We start from the raw sequence: 18,143 nt of genomic DNA, 5'->3' as shown, positions 1-18,143 counted from the left end.
TGTTTTTGCTTAATTTTTAAACAGTTAATTATTTAATCTACCTGTGATTTATTTTGGGGTCATGCTGTAGTTTTGTGAAGTGAAACAGATGATGTAGATAACAGACAAGCTGTCTCACTTCCTACTTGGACTTCATCACGGGGTGGCTTTGATTCGGTTCACTGAGGTAATGTGTGTGGCGGTGGCCCTGTGGGCACAGTTCTTAGGGTGTGCCTCCACCAGGCAGAGTCCTGGTTACTCTGCCATTTGATCAAAGGCAAATCGATATACTGCTATGGAAGGACTTTGCTGACAAATTAAGGCTACAAATCAACTGATTTTAAAATATGGTGATTACCCTGGATTATCTGGGTGGTCCCCACCTAATCACAGGAGTGTTTAAAAGCTGCCGAAAATGGTGGAAGAGCCAGTGAGAGATTTGGTGAAAGAGCTGCAAGAGAGTCGTCAGAGAGATTCCGAGTGTGAGAAGGACTTGACCCACCACCGCTGCCTCTGTAGGGGCTGTGAGCTAGGCCATGCAAGCAGCCTCTAGAAGCTCCCAGCCAGCCAGCATACGAGACCTTGTGCTGCAGCCTCGTGGAGCTGAATTTTGCCAGCGACCTGAATCATCCTCTGATGACAGGAGCACAGTCCTGCTGTCACCTTGACTTCAGTCCATGAGTGTCAGGGCAGAGACCCAGCTGAGCCACCTCATACTAGGACTTCTGACCCAAGGTTATAAATAGTTGTTTTTTAAGCCTCTAAATTGTTAGGGCAGCAATAGGGCAACTACCACAGGAGGTTTAGTGCAGTGGGTGGCCCACAGTAAGTGCTCCCCTAGTAACAGCTCTTTTTATTACTTTTCCCCTTTTTGCACATGGCAGTAAGTATTTGTTGAATGAAAGTATTGCTTACATAATTGCAGTACTACTGAGAAACCAGAACTTAGCAAAAATGGTATGTTGGCAACTAACTTACCTGTTTTGACTATGAGCTTTGACACCAGAGCTACTCTGGTTATTGCTGCTGCTGTAAATAGACTGCAGGGGACACACACACACACACAGACTGAATGGAGTCACACAATAAATGATTGACACTTTTTGTCCTTTGCTAACAGTAGTAAGTTTCCTTAGGTAGTACTGTAAGACATTTCTCCACCTTGATACTTTAAAGCCTGTGTTTCATTTTCTTGGCCTCAGCATTGGCTTCTTTCATGCTCTTGATAATCCCTGCATCCTGTTCTCATCCTCCCATCTCTTCACTCTTTCTGGCCCCACAGTGCCACTGAGTCTGAACCTATGTGAAGAAGTGCATCATTTGATCCTCCAAAAGTACAGTTGTGCTTTTCAAAGGTAATAATCCCTTCCTTCACCACTTACATCAAACACAGGAAGACTTTAACCAGATGAACCTAGTTTCACGGGCCCTCTCTCTCCTCCTCAGAATTGCATGGTCACACAAAGGATAACATCATTTAGGGCCCCTGGACTGAGGAGTCGTTGTCTTGTGTGTATAGTGCCTGTCATGTTTCACATACATGTCAGTTTAGTGCTTCTTATTGACTTTTACAGTCTGTGGTCATCCCAAGTGGGACTGCCATTTGGTATAGTATGAAGTTCATTCTTTTAGCAGCAATGAACAAGTTTATATGTTCTGAAATGTGATAAATTATTTTCCTCCTCTGCGTGGTAAGAGTACATACTCCATAACCCCAAGTCTAAAACAGCTTTCTTTTTAGTTCCTTTTTTTAAATAGAAGAACTTTAGTTGATCTCATATTTATACCATAGCTGAAATGTGCTTCAGTTTGGAAAGTATTTCATGTAAGATATTTTTATTTTGTTTTGCTGGGGCTGGCAGGTTGTTTGGTTTTTATTTAGGTAACAATGGCATCACTTAATTTGGCAGCATCATGCAAAACTTCATTGAATTTTCCTCAGCACAGATTCCTCGTCTCAACTGTTTTCAAAGTAGCCATTATGTGTCAAAAGCAAAGACATTAGCATTTTTATTTTAATTTCACATTTACAATGGGAAATTCACTGTTCTCTGGTTTAAGAATGTGGTGGTAGAATTGGAAAAGAACAACGCAGGTGGAGCGTGCTAAGGCTCAGGATTGAGGTAGAGTATGCCTATCTCAGGATTGAGAATTCAGGAACTGCCATGTAGTAATAAATTACAGATTATGAAAATGACAAAGACAAGAGGTGCTGTTGTCACAGGGGTTATGATGGAGGCCTACTATTGTGTTGGTTAGATTGTAGAGAATGCGAACGATTGCTTTAGAAGGAAATGTGAGTATTCATTGAAATAACTTAATCTGATAATATGTTGCTTTGAAATGGATTTTTATTTACTTTGAATTTATTTTCTTCATTACTGTTTATTCTTCTTATATACCCACCACCCCCTGCAATCACCACACTGTTGTCCAAGTCTATGAATCCTTTTCCCTTTTTGCTCAATCCCTCCGCCTCCTAATCCCCTTGTCCCCCCGTAGCTGTCAGCCTGCTCTCCATCTATGAGTCTGTCTCTATTTTCCTTGTTAGTTCAGTTTGTTCCTTAGATTCCACATAAGAGTGAAATCATATGGTATTTGTTTTTCTCTGACTGGCTTATTTCTCTTATTTCACTTAGCATAATGTTCTCCAGGTCCATTCCTACTGTCACAAAGGGTAGAATAATTGTCTTCCTTTTTATGACCAAGTAGTAAGTAGTCCATTGTGTAAATGTCCCATAGTTATTTTATTTACTACTCTACTGGTGGACACTTGGGCTGCTCCCGTATCCTGGTGATTGTAAATAATGGTGCAATGAAGATAGGGTTGCTTATGTTCTTTCGAATTGGTGCTTTTGGTTTCTTCTGATATATTTATTCCCAGAAATGGGACATGGGTCAAAAGGTAGACCCATTTTTAATTTTTAAAAATGATTTTATTTATTTATTTTTAGAGAGGGAAAGAGAGAGAGAAAGAGAGATAGAGAAACACGAATGTGTGGTTGCCTCTCGAGTACCCCCTACAGGGACCTGGCCCACACCCAGGCATGTGCCCTGACTGGGAATTGAACTGGCGATCCTTTGGTTTGCAGGCCAGTGGTCAATCCACTGAGCCACACCAGCCACAGCCATTTTTAATTTTTTGAGGTATCTCCATACTGCTTTCCACAGTGGCTGCACCAATCTGCCTTCCTACCAACAGTGCAAAAGGGTTCCCCTTTCTCCATATCCTCCCAGCACTTGTTGTCTGTTGGTCAGTTGATTATAGTCGCTCTGACAGATGTGAGTTGGTATCTCATGGTGGTTCTGCTATGCATTTCAGTGGTAATTAGTGACATTGAGCATCTTTTCATATGCCTATTTGTCAGTCCTCTTTGGAAAAGTGTCTATTCAGGCCCTTTGCCCATTTTTGCATTGGACTGGTTGTTTTGGTGTTGAGTTTTGTAATTTGTTTATAAATTTTGCCTACTAACCCCTTATCGGATGTAGCAGCAAATATGTTTTCCCATTCTGTGGGTTGTCTTTTTATTTTGTTGATGGTTTCCTTTGCTGTGTAAAAATTTTTTAGCTTGATGTCTCATTTGTTTATTTTTTCTTTTGTTTCCCTTGCCTGAGGAGATGTATCCGATAAAATATTGCTACAAGAAATGGCTCAGGTTTGACTGCATGTTTCTTTTAGCATTTTTAGGGTTTGAGGTTTAACATTTAACTCTTTAATCCATTGTAAATTTATTCTTGTGTGTGGCATAAGAAGGTCATCTAGTTTCATTTTTGCATAAATCTGTCCAAATTTTCCCAATACCATTTATTGAGTAAACTGTCTTTAGCCTGCTGTATGTGATTGCTGCTGTTGTTGAGTATTTGTCGACTCTAAATGTGAATTTATTTCTGCGCTCTCTATTCAGTTCCATTGATTTATGTGTCTTTTTACGCTAGTACCATGTGCTGTTTTGATTACTATGGCCTTGTAGTATAGTTTGATATTAGGTAGACTGATTTTCTCCAACTTTATCCTTCTTTCTAAGGATCACTGTTGCTGTGGGGGGCCGATGTCACTAATTATTACATATTTTTGAAACGTTTGCTCTAGTTTTGTGAAAAACACTAGAATCTTGATAGGAATTGTGTTGAATCTATAGATTGCTTTGGGCAGTATGGACATTTTAATGATGTTAATTCTTCCTATCCATGAATGTGGTATATGCTTCAACTTATTTGTATCTCCTTCAGTTTCTTTTTTCAGTGTCTTAGAATTTTCTAAGTACAGGTCTTTTACATCCTTGGTTAGATATATTGCTTTTAAAACTGGATTTCACCAATCAAGGCATGCCAGTTTCAGGTGTTGAATCTACCTTGTGACATATTTAGCTCTGGAAAAAGTCAAGTTAATTATCCTTTCAAGCTGTCTATTCAGGACACAGGAAATTTTCTGGGAAGCCAGGGTCAGGGGTCCCAGGGTGTGTTTGGGTTTTGTATGGGAGATGCCCGGCCATTGAGATGATGAAAATGGGACTTCATTATAGAGTTAGCTCCTTGTTCTAGCTGGGGGAGTGGAGGGCCATTTCAGCCACCAGGTGCTCTGTAGAGAAGCAGAGAGCCCCATATGCTTGGAGACTAGGAAGGGAAGCACAGGACATGGGGTAGTGACCATGGGAGGCTTTTCAGAATTGATCACTAGAGAGGGGAGACTGCAGTACCCACAGTCCCCATTCAGCAGAAAGCCCCACACAGTAGATAAAATATAAGAGAGGAAGGACTTAACAGTGGGTGTATGGACTTCAGGTCTTGGGCCTGGCCTGCAAGGAACTTGGAAAGTATCACTTGTATCCTCACAAGAGAAAAACTGAACAGCCCTGGCCAGTGTGGCGTAGTTGGTTGGAGTGTTGTCCCATAAACCAAAAGGCTGGGGGTTTGGTCTCTGCTTGGAGTGCATACAAGAGGCAGCCAATTGATATCTGTCTCTCACATCAATGTTTCTCTCCCTCCTTTCCCATCTCTTTAAAATCAATAAGCTTGTCTTTGAGTGAGGATTAAAAAAACAAAGCTGAACAAACTGAATTTCAACAACTCTTCTTTGCTCAATTAGAGAATTGAGGGCCCAGCACAAATTGCCACTTGAAAACTAGAGACACAGGTGAACACAGAGGACCACAATTTATGGGTAGAGAAGCAGCTGCTTGAGCCTGATAGGAGCACTTTTTATACAGAACTGACTACCGTATTTTGCCATGTAGAATGTGATCCCATATATAATATGCACCAATATTTTTGGCCCAAACTTATAGGAAGAATATCTTTCATTTTAACTTTTTAATTGAATTATTTATATTCAGACACTTGTTTTTATATATTATATAGGAATTTTAGCATTTATTTGAACATATTATGGTACAAGAATTATTGTGTAACAAATAATTATAAAACAAGAACAGATATAGGGTATTTCAGGTACTACCTGTGTAATGCATATATAAGGGTATAATGTGCATCTTTATTTTTCCCTCAAAAATTTAGGCAAAAACTGTGCATGACACACAGCACAATATGGTAATTGCTGGAAACTGAGTGTGGACAAGCTTGAGAAATAGAATTTCCAGAATCTCAGTTTTGAGGGATGGGTGGCACACTTTTGTGAGTGTCGCCTCCAGGAGCCCCTTTAGGCTCTCACTGAAGATCAGAGAAAAGCGCTGGGTGGTATGGCTCAGTGGATTGAGTGCCAGCCTGAGAATCAGAGGGTCACCTGTTTGATTCCTACTTGGGGCACATGCGTGGGTTGCAGGCTGAGTCCCCAGTAGGGGGCATGTGAGAGGCAACCACACATTGATGTTTCTCTCCCTCTCTACCTCCCTCCCTCTCTGTCTAAAAATAAATAAATAAAATATTTTTTAAAAGATCTAAGAAAAATCTCTTCATGCTTCTAGCAGGGGAGGGGGAAGTAAACATTTAAAAATATACCTGTGCATTCTCTTCTCCCTAAAAAGGCCTGCTGTTAAGGGAAAGTATTCTACCAGAACTGACGTGGGGGAAGGAAGGGAGTACTCCGCTCAGGCACACTGAACGACTGAGACCTTATGGTCGTACCACAGATGCTTCCTCTCCTTCCTCACATTTTACCACCATGTTATAGTAAGACTCAGGCCTTGTTTAAGGAGTCTCTAGGGCAACCCAAAGATAACAGGGGTGATGAAAACAAGAGTACTAGAGGAAATTTTAGCCTCTGACACCTAGAGCTGGAGCAGTCAGTGAATATAGATAGTTTATCTCCTGGGCAGATATGCAGATTTTTAAAAAAATATATATTTTATTGATTATGTTATTACAGTTGTCCCATTCCCTCCCTTCATTCCCCTCCACCCTGCACACCCTCTCCCAACCACATTCTCCCTCTTTAGTTCATGTCCATGTGTCCTAAGTTCTTTAGTTTTTACATTTCCCATACTATTCTTGCCCTCCCCCTGTCTATTTTTTGCCTACCATCTCTGCTACTTATTCTCTGTACCTTCTCCCAATCTCTCCTCCTCCTACTCCCCTGTTGCTACCCCTCCATGTGATCTCCATTTCTGTGGTTCTGTTCCTGTTCTAGTCGTTTGCTTAGTTTGCTTTTGTTTTAGGTGTGGTTGAAAGTAATTGTCAGTTTGCTGTCATTTTACTATACATGTTTTTTTATCTTCTTTTTCTTAGATAAGTCCCTTTAACATTTCATAAAATAAGGGCTTGGTGATGATGAACTCCTTGAATTTGGTCTTATCTGAGAAGCACTTTATCTGTCCTTCCTTTCTAAATGAAAACTTTGCTGGGTAGAGCAATCTTGGTTGTAGGTCTTTGGTTTTCATGACTTGGAATACCTCTTTCCAGCCCCTTCTTGCCTGTAAGGTCTCTTTTGAGAAATCAGCTGATAGTCTGATGGGAACTCCTTTGTAGGTGACTGTCCCCTTATCTCTTGCTGCTTCTAGGATTCTCTCCTTCATTTTAATCTTGGCTAATGTAATGATGATGTGCCTTGGTGTGTTCCTCCTTGGGTCCAACTCCTTTGGGAGTCTCTGAGCTTCCTGGACTGCCTGAAAGTCTACTTCCTTTGCCAGATTGCAGAAGTTCTCTATTATTTGTTCAGATAAGTTTTCCACTCGTGGCTATTCCTCTTCCCCTTCTGGTATCCCTATAATTTGGATGTTGGAATGTTTAAAGATGTCCTGGAGGTTCCTAAGCCTCTCCTCATTTTTTTGAATTCTTGTTTCTTCATTCTTTTCTGTTTGGTTGTTTCTTTCTTCCTTCTGGTCCACTCCCTTGATTTGAGTCCCAGTTTCCTTTCCATCACTATTGGTTTCCTGTGTATTTTACTTAGTGTAGCCTTCATTTTTTAATCTTAATTTGTGACCCAAATCAGTTCTGTGAGCATCCTGATCACCAGTGTTTTGAACTGTACAACCAATATGTTGGTTATCTTTTGGTTGCTTAGAAGTATTGGCTCAGGGGCTGTGATCTGTTTTTCTATTTGAGCCATAATGTTTTGGTCAGGTCATGCCTGTTACATATGAGGGGCAGAATCTTAGATGTTCACTGGGGCAGGGCAACCCAAGTTGCTGGGTTGTGACGCTGTATGTGGGGGCAGGGTCCGAGAGGGAACAATGGCACTTTGCTCCACTCTCTGTTGTACCTCAATTCCTTCTGTGGCTTCCCCCAAGCAAACTGGGCCTTTCCGGTGTTGATTCCCATGTGGGCGGGCTTGTGTGCATTCTAGGACCCTGTGGGTCTCTCCAACAAAATCTGTGAGGCTGGAGGTCTCTCCCTGGGTCTCAACCCCCACAGGTGTTTGCAATCAGTGTTTTGAGGCTTTATTTCCCGATGCTAGGACCCTGGGTTGCACGATCTGTCTCGCTCCCCAGTTATTTGCGCATAATTGTGGGACTGCTGCCCAGTCAGCCAGCCACCTTGCGCACAGTGTCCTGCCTCTCAGTTGCCACCTGGCTGGTTCTGCCCCTTGCCACCCCACGCCTGGGGTCTGCCAGTCGCCGCCTGGGTGCCCAGGGTGCCTTGTGCACCCGGTGTCACTGCTTCCTGTGCCTCAACTCCTCTCTGTACGGCTGCCTGGCTCCGCCCCGCCTACTGGTTTGGATGAATGTGTCTATTTTAACTCCTTGGTTGTCAGACTTCCATACAGTTTAATTTTCTCTCAGTTTTTGTTGTTATTTTGTTTCTAAATTGTTGTTGTCCTTATTTGGGTTATTTGAGGAGGCACAGTGTGTCTACCTACGCCTCCATCCCTCCATCTTGGCCGGAAGTCCAAGATATGCAGGTCTTTAATGTGAGATTTTGTTTATGTTTCTTTTACTCTGTCATTTCTGCCTTTCAGTGAAAAGTTACAAGGAATGCTATCCTGATTACTGTGGCTCAGTGGGTTGAGTCCTGCAAACTGAAAGGTTGCCAGTTCAATTCCCAGTCAGGAGGCAAGTCTGGGTTGCAGGCCAGGTCCCTGGTTGGTGGTGTGTGAGAGACAACCACTTAATGCTTCTCTTAAGCATGGATGTTTCTCTCCCTCACTTTTTCCCTCCATTCCCCTCTCTAAAAATAAACAAATAAAAAATTTTTTAAAATTACAAGGTATGCTGAAAGGCAGAGAACACAGTCTAAAGAGACAAAGCAAACATCAGAACCAGAACAAATATGACAGAAATTTGGGAGTTACCAGACCACAAATTTAAAATAACTTTGATAAACATTCCAAGCACTGTAATGGAAAAAATGAACTATGTACAAGAGTAAATGGGTAATGAAAGCAGAAAGATGGAAACTAAGAAAGAATTAAAATGAAATGCCTGAAATAAAAGCCATTATAACAGAAATGAAGAGTCCTTTTGATGGGCTCATTAGTACATTGGACAAAGCAGAAAAAATGGTTAGCAAATACTTTCCAAATGAAAAACAGTAAAGAAGAATAAAAAACCAGAACAGAATATTTAAAAAACTGTGGGACAACTACAAAAGGTGCAGCATATGCATTATGAGAATTGCAGGAGAGAAAAGGAAGGGATAGAATAGATGATATGAAGTAATAATGGTTGAGAGTTCTCTGAAGTTAATGACAAGCATCAAACTGCAGATCAGGTATTCCGAGAGAATGTGAAGCAGGATAAATATCCACCAAATCTGCACCTGGCCGCACCATATTCAAAGTAGAAAATTAAAGATAAAGTCTTGAAAGAAGCTGGGGAGGGGGAGCACACTACCTAGCAGAGAGCAAGGATAAATATTATACCAGACTTCTCTTCAGAAACCACACAAATAAGAATGTAGAAGAAAATATTTAAAGAGTTGGAAGAAAAACTCTCCCAATCTAGGAATTATTATCTGTTTAGTGAAATTATTATTCAAAAGTGAAGGAGAAATAAAGACTTTCTCAGACAAAAGTTGAGGGAATTTTTCCCTAGTAGACCTGCCTTGTAAGAAGTATTAAAAGTAGTTCTTTATAGAGTAGCAAAATGATATAGGTCAGAAACTTGCATCTACATAAAGAAAGGAAGAATGTTATGAAGGAATAAGTGATGGTAAATGTTAAACAAAAACCTTGGAAGCTAAAAGTTGTCCTGAAAGAAAGGGTCTATTGAGCCATGTGCTAGCCAGAGAAGGACCAGGTCCTGGGGTGTGCAGCCTAACCCCCCACAGGAGGGCTAGATGGGGAAGACATATCCACCATCCTCGGGTTGCTGGGCCTATTTTATACAGTGTTTGGAGAAGAAAAATGTTAAGTTGCTTTAAAACTTACTGGTTTCGCTTACAGACATATTAGTTGTACATAAAGGGAGCAGGAGAATGTGAATTGGAGAAAGTCCTGGGATAGGTGAATTGCCTGTAAAGAAGAAGTATTTCCTGATTCTGGATTGGTTATAGGCAGCAATCCAACCCATTCATGTGCAAGCAAGACATGGTGGCATCTGGTGGTTGGCCAGTCTCTCTCAGTAATCTCGGAAATTGTCACCTGGAAGTGGATTCAAATATATGTTCAAGGTTTGAACATATATTCAGGAATGTAAGCAGTCTGTTGTCGGTTTTATTGCAACCCCCCCTTTCCTGCCCATCCCCGGTTATTAAATTATTAACCCTCCTTGTCTCTTTTGTCCACCTTCCTGGCTTGCTGTAATTTAATTTAGGACATCTTATTTCTCTTATGTTAAAAATAAAGATGTTTATTTTTCTTATTCTTAATTGATCTAACAGATAACAATTTCTTCAAAGTAATAACAGCAACATTATATTGGGTGATCACTGCTTATGGATAAATGAAATGAGTTTCAGCACTGCTGTGGGGCACAGCAGGAGGGATTAGGACTCCAGTTATATAAGGTGCCCACTGCCTGTGAAGCAGCCTAGTGCAATTTGAAAGTGGGAGTGAATTAGTTGAATTGCAAATTGTAGGACAACTACTAAAATTTTTTAAGTATAATTGATATGCTAAAAGACGAGAATGGAATTATATACAATGCTCAATTAAAATGAGAGACTAGCAGAAAAAGAGTGGAAGACAAAGAAAGAACAAGGGACATAGACAGAAAATAGTTACAAATATGGTGGATATTAATCCAAGTATATTTATAGTCACTTTAAATATGAATGGTCTAAAGAGACTTTTCATAGTGTTTAAGAAAAATAAGACCCTTATTTGACCTTTGAATACCATGCATTTCAACTACAGGGGTCTTCTTATACATGGATTTTTTTGGTAGGTACTATAAATGTATTTCCTCTTATGATTTTTTCTTTTTTTAAAGATTTTATTGATTTATTTTTAGAAAGAACGGAAAGGAGGGACAAAAGAGGAAGAGAAACACTGATCAGTTGCCTCTCACACATCCCCAATTGACCTGGCCCACAACCCAGGCATGTGCCGTGACGGGGAATCGAACCTGCTACCTTCTGGTTCTCAAACCAGTGTTCAATCCATGGAGCTATACCAGCCAGGGCCAATTTTCTTAATAACATTGTTTATTCTAGCTAACTTTGTTGTAAGAATATAGTATGTAATGTGTTTTTTAAATCATTAAGAAAATTTTCAGTTACAGTTGACATGCAATATTATATTAGTTTTGGGGTATATACAAGTGATTAGACATTATATAACTAAGTGATTCTCCCAGTAAATCTTTGTAGAGACAGATTAGAGAGGGGAAGACAGATTAGACAGATAGAGAGAGGGCAAGGGAAGGAGAAAGAGTGGGAGAGAAACATCAATGTGTAGGGACTTCCGCCAACATGGAGGCGTAGGTGGAAACATTGTGCCTTCTCACACAACCAAGTTTAAAGACAACAAAATTTTAGTAACAAAAAATGCAGCCAAAACACAGATAATTGAACTAAACCGAAGTCCGACAACAACGAACCCTTCAGCCAGACTGGTAAGAAGATCGTGGGTTGCACAGGAACACTCAGTCAGACCGACCCAGGCCAGGCAGTAGTTGGCCGATCCCAGGCGTGGGGGTGCGACGGGCAGACCCAATGAGGGTGCAAGGTGGCAAGCTGACCAGGGTCACACATTCACGCACTGATAAACCAGCGAAGGAGCGAGCAGTGAGACAGATTGAGAAGGCCCCAGCGGCAGGAAGCAGCAGAGTGGACCGCTATTGTCCCTCTCTGACCCTGCCCCCACATACAGGGTCACAACCCAGCGACCTGGGTGGCCCTGCCCTGGTGAACACCTAAGGCTCTGTTCCTCATACTTAACGGGTGCGAACAGACCAAAAATGGCTCAAGAAGAACTCAAAGCCCCAGAGCCCATAACTCTAAGCAACCAAGAAATAGCCAAACGCTCAGATGCACAGTTCAAAGCAAAGGTGATCAGGATGCTCACAGAACTGGTTGATTTTAGTCACAAATTAGAGGAACACATCAAGGCTAAACTAATTGAAATGAAGGGAAATGCACAGGAAACCAATAGTAATGGAAAGGAAATTGGGACTCAAATCAAGGGAGTGGACCAGAAGGAAGAAAAAAAAAGACGAAACAGAAAAGAATGAAGAAACAAGAATTCAAAAAAATGAGGAGAGGCTTAGGAACCTCCAGGACATCTTTAAACACTCCAACATCCAAATTATAGGGGTACCAGAAGGGGAAGAGCAAAGGCCATGAGTGGAAAGCTTATTTGAACAAATAATAAAGGAGAATTTCCCCAATCTGGCAAAGGAAATAGTCTTCTAGGATATCCAGGAAGCTCAGAGAGTCCCAAAGAAGTTGGACCCAAGAAGGAACACACCAAGGCACATCATCATTACATTGGCCAAAATTAAAATGAAGGAGAGAATCCTAGAAGCAGCAAGAGATAGGGGGCAGTCACTTACAAAGGAGTCCCCATCAGACTGTCAGCGGATTTCTCAAAAGAGACCTTCCAGGCAAGAAGGGACTGGAAGGAAGTATTCCAAGTCATGAAATCCAAAGACCTACATCCAAGATTGCTCTATCCAGCAAAGCTTTCATTTAGAATGGAAGGGCAGTTAAAGTGCTTCTCAGATAAGATCAAATTCAAGAAGTTCATCATCACCAAGCCCTTATTTTATGAAATGTTAAAGGGACTTCTCCCTTCTCTTCCCAGCCCCTCCATGATGTCATTGTTGGTATTCTTGGCTCCTTACACTATGCTCATTATTTTGGATTCTTTCTTCTTTTTGCTGTTATGGTTGGGTGTTTTTGATTCCTTTATTCCAAGTTGTTGCTTTGATTCTCAACTTCATGAACTCTACTGTTGATTCCCTGTTCATTTCAGTTAGTGTATCCTTTATTTCTGACTGGTTCTTTTTTTATGGGTTCTGTGTCTTTTTTTATACTGTTGAAAAGTTTTAAGTTTATGTACTCCTCCTGTAAGTTCATTGAGCACCCTTATTAGCAGCGTTTTGAACTGCATCTAGGAGATTACTTGTCATCATATTGTTTAGTTATTTTTCTGGAGTTTTGTTCTGTTCTTTCATTTGGGACTTGGTTTTCTGTCTCCTCATTTTGACAGCTTCCCTGTGTTTGTTTCTATGTATTAGGTAGAGCTGCTCTGACTCCATGTCTTGGTAGCGTGGCCTGATACACCATGTGTCCTGTAGGGTCCAGTGGCACAGCCTCCTTGTTCACCCAAGCTGAGACTCAAGGTTTGCTCCCCTCACCTCTATCTCCACACCCTGTGGGGCCGCATGTGTACACCCCCCTGTTGTAGTTGAGCTTTGATTGCTGTTGATGTGTCATTGGGAGGAATTTATTCCTTGGCTGATCGGCTGTAAGGACTGGCTGTGACCAGGGGCTTACCTCATAGAACAGACTTACTTCAATGGGGCTTTGGTGCCCACTGAATCTGTCTCTTGTGGAGGTGGTTGGGTGGTGCTTCAACATGGTCTGAAGCTGTCCACTGTGTGTGCCGGCTCTATGACCTCCCAGGATGTGTAGCCCAAGGTCATGCACTGTCTGTGTTCTGCCTAAGACACCCAGCATGAGCTATAAAGTGATCTGTGATGGTGATACTTGTGCTGGGCTTGGAGGTGCCCAGAAGAGGCCAAGCTACTAAGCAAGACTGGCTGCTGCTACTGCTGTGCCTGGGGCAACTTAGCAAGCAGTATGGGGCAAACAGAAAAGAATGAAGAATGCTTGCTAGAGAGATTTTAGGAAAACCTGAAACATGAGCTGAGACAGGTTATTGGTATAGAAAAGCTGATGGCGTCTGTCAGCACTTCAGTCTGGGAAAAAACTACCTCTCTAGCTTTTGCCCTGGTGCAGTACACTTCAGTTCCTCCCCATGTGTCCTTGGTGTCTATCAAGTTGCAGTCCCAATACTGGAGTTCAGAGGAAATGAGTCTGAATAAGTCCGTGGGCCCTTTAAGAAGAATGCTTGGACTCCAGAATCCCTCCTGTTTTACTTAGCCACAATCTCTGCTGGTTTTTTCTGCTAGAAGTTATGGGGACTTCTCTTCCTGGTACTGTAACCCTGGAATGGGGGTCTCATGTGGTACTGGAACTCGGTGATCCTCAGAAGGGACCTCTGCAGCCAAGATATCCCTCCTGATTTTTATCTTCCACATGTTGGTATGGGACCAGCGTGTTCTGTGTCTCCACCTCTCCTGCTAGTTTCTATGTGGCTTCTTTATGTCCTTTGTTGTAGGACTTCCATTCAGCTAGATTTCAGGCAGTTCTGGATGATGGTTGTTCTGTAGTTTAGTTGTATTTTTGATGTGGTTATTGGAGGAGGCTAGTATTGCCTTTACCTTTGCCACTGTCTCCACTGGAAGCTCCCCCAAAGCCTTTTCAAGTTGTCTATAATGTGTTAATTGACTGTTTATGTTACATTAAGGCTTCTGGGTAATAATAGTAGGCTATTAGTGCTTAAGTTTTGGGGTTGTCAGTATTTACATGTGGATTTTCATCTGCATGGAGGTTTCATGTCCCTAACCCTACATTGTTCGGGGGTCAACTTTTATGTTTTTTAATAAGAAATCACACTTTATATATAATTGTACAGATACATAAAAAGTAAAGGGGAGAGAAGGCTATATTGGATTGGCCAAAAAGTTCATTTGTTTTTTTTTTTTCTGTAAGATGACTCTAGTACTGCTTAGTTAGTTATCTTTAACTTTATTCAGAAGAATTTTATTAGATTGTACTGTGACAACTGTCATATTAGTGTGCATTAAAAAACTATTCAAAATTGGTGAATTTGTGTAGCAATTTTAATATTGAAGATGTAAGAAAATATGCAACATTTTCAGCATATTATGCTTTATTATTTTAAGAAAGATAATGCAACTGAATTGCAAAAAAAGATTTCTTCAGTGTATGGAGAAGGTGCTGTGACTGATTGAATGTGTCAGAAGTGGTTTGTGAAGTTTCGTGCTGGAGATGTCTCTCTGGATAATGCTGTGCTGTTGGATAGGCCTGTTGAAGTTGATAGTGATCAAATTGAGACATTAATTGAGAACAATGAGTGTTACACCATGTAGGAGATAACCAATACATTCAGAATACCCAAATCAATAAAGTTAATGGTGGAAATGAAAAATACATCTTTTACTTTATGGAAAAACTAAACAGACTTGTTGGCCAACCCAATACTATGCTAATACTAATCAAAAGAAGGATGGAGTAGCTATATTAATCTCAGGCATCAGAGTAAGGAATATTAGCAGGCATAAAAATGACATTGCGTAACAAAACAGTGTCAGCTCTCCAAGATGTCCTCAATGTGTGTACAGATATGAATTCACTATTATAATTCACTATTATATTATAATTTACCCCTCCTGCCTCTGTCAGTAATGAACAGGTCCAGCAGGCAGGAAATCAGTTAACATGTAATTGAACTCAACAATAACAGTAATCAGCTGGATATAATTGACATCTGTAGATTACTTTGTTTAACAATAGCAGAAAACACATTTCTCCTCAAGCTTCTATGGAAAATTCACCTAGATTGACCACATTCTGGGACATAAAATATACCTAAGCAAACATTTAAAAAATTATGTTACTGTTTATACAATTATAGTTGCCCCACTTTCCCCCTAATTTGCACCTTCCACGCAGCACCCCCACTACCGCAGACAGTCCTCACACCTTTTTTCATGTCTGTAGGTAATGCAGTAAGTTATTTGGCTACTTAGTATCTGGTACTGTACTTTACATCCCCATGGCTATTCTGTAATTCTCAGCTTATGCTTCTTAATCCCCTCACCTCTTCAGCCATTGCCCCACATCCACCTGGAAACCATCAAAATGCTCTTTGTATCCATGATTTTGTCTTTGTCGTTCTTGTTTGCTTAGTTTTTTTTTCAATTAAATTGTTGATAAGTGTGTATTTATTGGCATTTTATTGTTCATAGTTTTGATCTTCTTTTTCTTAAATACCAGTAAGTCCCTTTAACATTTCATATAATAAGGGTTTGGTTGCCGGGGTCCAGCCTCAGCAGGATGGGCAGGCAGTGCAGGCGAAGAATGAAGACACCCGATTGGATGCCGGAGAACAGCCAGCCTCTGTGGGTCTGACCGAACTCTCAGAGTTTGATTTAGGCTTTATTTTTATAGAGATTGTTGTATAACATTAAAGGAACAGGTGTATGGCATGATCAGTTAAGCAGAAAAAACCAATACAGAGGTAACCAGGAAAGGTACAAGAATGTCCATAGTTTCAGTTATGTTAAACAAAGGTTGTTTTGACCAGGAGAGTCATTAATCAGACAATTAGAAATAGTTGTATGTACAAAGTTTAAATGTCTTATTGTTTATTACAGTTCTTAGAATTTGGCATGGGGCAAAAGGGTACACTAGACTGAGCAGAGGTTATAGGAAATTTATTATAAGGCCTTTGTGATGTCTAACTTAGCTGCCTATCTTTCTGTCTAAAATGTTTCTTTATGTGATATGGACTCTGACTCCTTGGTAATTGTTTCTATGTGCTTAGTTTGTAATAACGAACCACCTTCTCCTGTTTCTTTGCCTGTCTTATTCAAATTAATATATATTCCTGTCCAAGGTAGAGGAGGGGCTGTTACTCCATCAACTTCTAGATATTCAGGGGCTACTTCATTAGGAGGGACTTTGCTCTCTGGCCAAGAAATCATTTTGTACAACTTCATTGGAATTCTGCCGATCATTGGGCCTGAAATGCAGGTGTCTAAAAATCCCACCACCTATTAATCGCAAAAACAAACATATGGGGAGAGATAGACAGGAAATCCAGCTACAGTTGCCTCTGCTGTGCAGATGCATCTCATCTGTCTCAACTGTGTCAAGGGATGGCTGCTGGTTGGCTCCTGACATTTGGTGATGATGAACTCCTTTAGATTTTTCTTATCTGGGAAGTGCTTTATCTGCCCTTCCATTCTAAATGATAGCTTTGCTGGGTAGAGTAACCTTGGCTGTAAGTCCCTGCTTTTCACAACTTTGAACATTTCTTGCCAGTCTCTTCTAGCCTACAAAGTTTCTTTTGAGAAATCAGCTGACAAGTTTTATGGGGACTCCCCAGTACGTAACTAACTGCTTTCCTCTTGCTTCTTTTAAGGTTCTCTCTTTGTTTTTAACCTTTGGCGTTTTAATTATAATGAGTCTTGGTGTGGGCCCCTTTGGGTTCATCTTGTTTGGGACTCTATGCTTCCTAGACTTGTGTGTCTATGTCCTGCACCAAATTAGGGATGTTTCCTTTTATTATTTTTTCGAATAGATTTCCAATTTCTTGTATTTTCTTTTCTTCTTCTGGCACCCCTATGATGTGAATGTTGGTGTACTTAAATTATCCCAGAGGCTTCTTACACTGTCTTCATTTTTTGGGATTCTTTTTTCTTCTTGTTGTTCTGATTGGTTGTTTTTTGCTTCCTTATATTCCAAATCATTGATTTGCTCCTTGGCTTCATTCAGTCTATTGATGATTTTCTGTTAATTGTTGTTTATTTCAATTAGTGTATCCTTATTTCTGACTGGATCTTTTCTATGCTGTTGATGTCCTTACTAAGTTTTTTGAGCATCCTTATAACCACTGTGTTGAACTCTGCATCTGATGGATTGTTTATCTCCATTTTGTTTAGTTAATTTTCAGGAGTTTTGATATGTTCTTTCATTTGGGTCATGTTTTTTGTCTCCTCATTTGGTCGGCTCCCTGCGTTTGTTTCTGTGTATTAGGTAGAGCTGCTGTGACTCCCCTGTCTTGATAATGTGGCCTAATGCAGTGAGTGTCCTGTATGGTCCAGTGGTGCAGCCTCCCCTCTACCCTAAGCTGGACATTCAAGGTGTACCCTCTGTGTAGGCTGAGTATACTTTTCTTCTTGTAGTTGAGCCTTGATGCTGTTGGCAGTTCAGTGGGATGGAATTACCCAGGCCAGTCAGCTGCAAGGACTGGCCTTAATCACTAAGACCAACCTCTACCCTCTGTGGAGGATCAGCTATGCAGGGGCCTGCTCTACAGAGCAGGACTTACCTCAGCAGGGCTGTGGAGTCCACTTTGTCCACCCCTTAAGTGTGTCACTCGAGGAGGTAGTTGGGTGGTGGTGCTCTGACATGGTCTGTAGCTGTCCACTGTGTGTACAGGCTCTGGGGCTTCCTGGTGGTGCCAGCCAAGGTCAGTATAGGGACAGTGGAGTCAGGCTCCCTCACCCAGATGTAGGGCAAACATAACTGAGCAGTGTTCATATAACCTTGTGTAGGGGCCTGCATGTGCAGAA

The 18,143-nt window shown here is 41.0% G+C and overlaps 1 protein-coding gene across 3 annotated transcripts in view; it reads left to right on the top strand.

Annotated features, from left to right (window-relative positions):
* The window catches only part of UXS1 (UDP-glucuronate decarboxylase 1), a 126,509-nt gene that overhangs the window by 66,960 nt on the left and 41,406 nt on the right, over nucleotides 1-18,143 (top strand). The window lies entirely within an intron of this gene.

Source organism: Artibeus jamaicensis, unplaced genomic scaffold, assembly GCF_021234435.1.
Source record: "Artibeus jamaicensis isolate MK-2021 breed Jamaican fruit bat unplaced genomic scaffold, CSHL_Jam_final contig_384, whole genome shotgun sequence".
Lineage (NCBI taxonomy): Eukaryota > Metazoa > Chordata > Mammalia > Chiroptera > Phyllostomidae > Artibeus > Artibeus jamaicensis.
This window is presented reverse-complemented; position numbering and strand designations above follow the sequence as displayed.